The sequence below is a fragment of the Neltuma alba genome, unplaced genomic scaffold (genome assembly GCF_004799145.2).
Source record: "Neltuma alba isolate B1F8T4 unplaced genomic scaffold, ASM479914v2 tig00010076_pilon, whole genome shotgun sequence".
Classification (NCBI taxonomy): Eukaryota; Viridiplantae; Streptophyta; class Magnoliopsida; order Fabales; family Fabaceae; genus Neltuma; species Neltuma alba.
In genome coordinates, this window is record NW_021635035.1 from 1 (window position 1) to 6129 (window position 6129).

A 6129-nucleotide genomic window follows, 5' to 3' on the forward strand; every position below is an offset into this window, starting at 1 on the left:
TCAAACAGCATTCCTGAAAGAGAGCCTTTCTGTCGTTCGCTTAGAGGTTCTCGCTCAAAATTTATCCAAGCTATGCAGTAGTGCAAACTCGGGTCGTTCTCTTTTGGGAGCCTAAATTAGATGTCTAAGTTAGATTAATGCTATGCAGAGTAATGAAAAAGGGGTTTTTTGGTGTTTTTAGCCATTAATGAAATGCCAAAACTAAATGCAATGAATACTGATCTAAGTTACTATGTTTTTGGATTTTTCTAAGATAGTGGTGATGAAGTGAAGTTAATGATATGAAATCTCTTGAATATAGCTTTGAAGCAATCATAGTTCAAAATAATTTTGGGAGTAGAAATCACCAAGTCTTCTAATGAAAACCTTAAAGAACTCTTTAAGTCTAGGATCTTAATCAATGTCACCCATTTCATAAGATCCTATTAAGCTCACTTGGTGTGTGTATTAAGATTAATTAATGCACTTGGTTAAATGCAAGCCTCATCAACTCAACAATCACACATTACCATGCAAGACAGAGAGTATCAAAAGGGATGCATAGAAAACATATATGTAACCACATATATTAAAGCTCAAATTCAACATTAACTAATCCAATACACAAAACAATCATCATCCAGAATTGATTACAACCATAATCAAAATAGTTCAGCTCAAATTTACAAATCCTAGACCTAGAAATTCATAAATAAAGAACTAGAACTCATAGATGAAGCTAACTCCCCTTTGAAGCTCTTGGAACTCATGCTCCTTCCACCATATTCAAGAGTTGAGAAGCTTAGCTAGTCATAACTCTTGAACAACTCCAACTAGATAATGTTCTTCAGCCATGGTAGCAGCAGATGGAAGAAATGGAAATGGGATTAGGGTTTCTGAGGTGAAAATGAGAGAAGAGGATGAAAGATACGAAGGTGGAGGCTGAATCCTGGTCATCTGCTGTCATCATACCCAAAATAGGGTTTCTAACCCGAAACTTACGTGCATGGGTCGGTTTTGGGGATGGGTAGGTCAAAATTTCCCGAAATGGGGTCTGGTCTGAGATTTGCTCCGAGGGGTTCGCCGCGGCGAAGAATAGGTTCGCCGCGGCGAAACATGGCAGAGACCTGCCTTCACGGATGGGTTTTCGCCGCGGCGAAGTGAGATGTTGGCCGCGGCGAACTTAGGCAGAGGATCTTCTCTTGTTTCTTTTGCCTTGAGTTCTTCAATTCTGGCCCCAAATCTTTAGTGTCCTACAATAAAAAGTAACAAATTGAAGTATCAATTGTCCTAGAAGTTAATTGAATCCAATTAACAACCAATTATGACAATTTAATCCTCAAAATGACACTAACTTAAAGTAAGAACCATAAATCTCAGTTAAGCACAATTTTCATTAAAAGGACCAGAAAGTATGACAAAATCATGGATAATGATATGAAAAGAATTAATATTTTGAGCTCAATCAAATTCCCCCACACTTAGACCTTTGTACTCCTGAACAAAGCGTGAGAATAATTCAAAGTGACACTAGAACAAAGAGAAATACTACCATGCTTAAAGATGAAAGTAGAAGATTAGTAAGAAATTCTCACGGATTGACATCAGTAAACAAGGACATGCTAAGAAAATGAGCACAAAGGAAAATTAACTTAAAAGATTGATTAAGAAAGATCCATCTCACGGATAAGTGTTTCACTCTTAACTCACTTGTCTTTAGGGTTATTTCACTCCAAGTCTACTCAATCCAATTTCTACCATAGGCTTGTAATAATTCTACCTCTCCACCATGGGAAACAACTTTGCAAATCAAGAGGACTTTTCAGGGTCAAAATTTGGAATGGAGGTCAGTCGGAATGAATGAAATGAGAATGAACATGAAGATGAAAATGAGTACGAACATACAAATTATTAAAACAAAATTAGTCTAAATAATAACTGGGAGAGAAGTTACTTATTTTTAATATTTACATCTCTTTCTTTTTTTTTTTTTATCCCTTTTAATTATACTTTTTTTTTTTCCGGCTGAGCAACTTCTCTTCTTTTTTTTTTTTTATGTTTGTTTGCATGCATGTACTCAAGATGAAGGCTCAAAAGGGTTTGCAATGGTAAAATGATTAGGTTTGTGTTTGGGAAATGCGGGTATGAAATCGAATGCCTCTATCATTTTTACAAAAATTGATTCGCTAGCTTCGATTAAGAACGAAAACAAGTTCTAGAGAAATATGAACTAAGCAGATTCACTCAATTTAATAACTTAAGGTCCAAAAATCCTTCCAACAAGGCTCAAATCTCAATTAGTCAATCTCAAAGTTAACAACCACATAGTCATAATTTCAAAGCACATCATCATTTACTATCTGTCAAAAACATGAGAATAACTAGTCTAAGTTCAACCCTCATTTAAAAGCATGAAATTTTCTAAAAGCACTAGTACAATTTGAACTCTTCTACTAATTTTGAAAAAGGATGCAGGAGTATGACGATTCTAAGCCGGGAAAATTTTTTTGAAAACCAGCTGAGATTGCAAGGAATTTATTAAAATTTTTTTTTTTAAGAGGTCGCCGCGGCGAAACAAGGCAAAGCGAAAATTCCTGTGCATTTCAGCTCTTCAGCAACTAAACTCAAAATATTCACAATTAACAACCAATCTATCAGTTCAAAAACACCTCAAAATCATCTAAATGCATGGATGCACGAGAAGCATTTGCTAAAATCCACAATATGGACCTCCCCCACACTTAAACACAACATTGTCCTCAATTTGTGAATAGGGATAGCAAACAATGCAAGGAGGAGGCTCAGAAGTGAAAATAGAACAAAGATTAAAGCAAACTAATCAGAAATCATCCAAGTGAACAAGCGTAAAAACCAATGAGGCACCATAAAGTGTAAGAAACAATCCAGCCTCAAAACAACACAAGAAACAAAAGAACTAAAGAAAAGAACAGAAAACCACAAAAACAGAAAACTAAGACTGATGCTCAGGGTCAGCTGCTCCAGATCCTGACGGTCCTGCACCTGATGTGCCTGCTCCGTCCATACCCATATGGTGCTGTGGCTCCTCCTCCTCAGCCGGTAAAGTGAAGTTCAAACGATCCGCAAGCAAAGCATCAAAACGGCGGCGGTAGCGACGTTCTCGCTCATAGAGGGCGTCACGGTCCTTCTGCCGCTTTATCTCTCTCGAATGAGTGTAACGCGAATCTGATGAACTTCCTCAGATAGCTCGTCAATATCATCGGCAAGCGTGTCTAAGGTGACGGGCTGGGGGGTTCGGGAACATCAGGGCCTTCCTCGGCTGGATCAGTGGCGGCCTGGCCTGCACTAACATCGTATACGGGGTGGACAGGTGGGTGGGGTGCAATGGTGGGGGTTTAAGGCGCTCAAACCGGAATAGAGGGCAGGCTCAAAGTAGCTGTCATCATCAAATGTAGGAACTCCGCACTTGCGGAAAAGGTCAGAAACAAGATGGGGAAAGACAATGCTATTGGTGATTTTTTTGGTATTGACGGAAGAATGGAGGGCGGATTGAATGATTTCAGCTACATCAAAGGATTTGCCGGTCATGAGGAGAAAAACAATAAGAGCTTGGCGTTTGGGGAGGTTCTGGAGGTGGGAAGTAGGTAGGATGTTATTGCAGACTAAGTGTAGCCACGGCTTTGCCTCAGGCCGAAAATCAGAACGTTTTAGGTACAGTTCAGCAGTGCGGGGACGATGCCAAGTGGCACCATCCCGGCATAGGGTCTGGAGGATCTCATCATAAGGATAATTATCACGATAATGGAGTACTGAGAATTACGGACTACAGGAAGCCGGTAGTGGTCTCTTATGTTAAAATAGTGAAAGTGTAGTTCACAAGCTTGCCCCGGAAAGGAATGGATAGCATACCATGAAGGCGGGCGTAGGTGTAGAAATGGCGGACAAAGACATCATTACCATTAGCTCGTGGGCGAGCCAATTCAAGCATTTGGGATTCCTGAAGTCTCTGGACAAAAGGATGGTCGGATGGTTCAAGGGGAAAGGCTCTCTCCCTATGGAGGGGGCGCTTGTCCACTACCCTATAGATGGAATCATAGGTTATGGGTCCCTCAGAGTCAGACTCAGACTCAGACACGGGTAAAGGTTCAGGGTGTGGGTTTTTGGTGCGAGGCATATCCTGAAGCAACAACAACAGAAAGAACACTAATCACAACAAAAAGACCTACAACCTAAACAACACAGAAATGAGGAAACTTAAAACCTAACCGTGGCAAATGGTTAGTTAATGATTCATAGGTTTTCAGAGGACTAAAAATTTTCAAAATTAAGCAAATAGATTAATTAAAAAGACAATGCACTATGAATCATTAGATAACCTACAGGCCACGCAACTACACTAACCACAAACTAATCCAATAGCAAAAACCATAACAAATAACCTAATAAACCACTAAACTAAACTAAACTAAAGGAAAGAACAAGGGAGAGAAAGAACATACCAAGAAAGAGAGAGCCCGCACACCGAGGAACAGAGACGCAAGCGAACTGAAGCGGGCGACTGAAGGGCAGAAGAGAGACCGAAACAGAGCACGCCGAACGGAAACACACACACACAACGCTGAGCGAGCTGAGGACGGCGCGGGAACAAAACACAACGGAAGAAGCTTTGGGACGCCGAACGACTGAACAACGGAGAAGGCAAAGGAGGTGCCGACGGTTTGAGGAGGGGGGAACGGTTTTGAAATTAGAGGGGAAAGAATAGGTGTTTAATTGAGTGGGATGGGAAAAGACGAAAAGGGTTCATGGAAGAGGGGTGGGCGGTTCAGATAAGGGGCAAAAGGGAAAAAACACGCGGAAAACGAGCCAAAAACGAAACGCCTCAACGCAGAAACGGCACGTTCGCCGCGCGACGAATAAGTTCGCCGCGGCGAACAATGCCCGAGAAGAAACGAACGGAAAAGACGTTTCGCCGCGGCGAAACATAAGTTCGCCGCGGCGAAACAGTCCCGAGAGAAACACACAGGACGGCCGAGTTTCGCCGCGGCGAAACATAAGTTCGCCGCGGCGAAACACCACAGAAGCACAGAGAAAAACAAAAAACACTTAAACCCAGAAAAACACAACAACCAACAACAGACAAGGCTGGATATTTCAAAAACTTTAAAATGCCTCAAAAGAGATCAAGAGGTGTTCAACAAATCCATGAATAGGCAGTATACCACAGATAAAATTCCTCAATCAAATTGAATCATATAATTCACTTAAAACACCAATTCATCAGGCATGAAACAAGATAGGAGAGAGATCAAAAACAACCAGGGGAGTTTATTGAAATTAGCTATAACTACTCTACTTTCCTACTGAAGGGAGTCTCTCCCCCACACTCATTCAACATACAACACATGCAACATAACAAGATTAACAATAAGCAAAAGCATGTAAATGAGTGAAGGAAAGAAACTACCAGGGAGCTAAGGGGGTTTCTGGTTCTCATGGTAGAGCTTCAACTGATGGCCATTAACTTTAAGGTTTGCTCCAGTTTTCTCATCGAGAAGCTCCACCATTCCAAAATTATGCACCTTTGTGACTGTGTAAGGCCCATCCCAACGGGTGTTGAACTTTCCTGCTTAAATTTGAATCTGGCCTTAAACATCAGCACTTTGTCTCCCACCTTGAAGTTCTTCCGTAGGAGACCCTTATCATGCACCAATTTTGTCTTCTCCTTGTAAAGTCTAGCGCTCTCATAAGCCTCCAATCTCAGTTCCTCAAGCTCTTGCAGCTGCAACTTCCTCTCCACCCCAGAAGATTGTAAATCCATGTTGCATTGTTTGACTGCCCAATATGCCTTATGCTCCAACTCTACTGGTAGATGGCATGCTTTGCCAAAGACTAAACGATAAGGAGACATTCCAATCGGCGACTTATAGGCAGTTCTGTAGGCCCACAATGCTTCCTCTAATCTTAGGCTCCAATCTTTCTTGGATGGTTTGACTATCTTCTCCAGCACTTGTTTCACTTCTCGATTGGACACTTCAGCTTGGCCATTGGTTTGGGGGTGATATGCAGTGGAGACTTTGTGGGTGACACCAAATTTAGAAAACAAGTTATCTACCACTTTATTACAAAAATGGGTACCTCTATCACTAACCACAGCCCTTGGAATCCCAAACC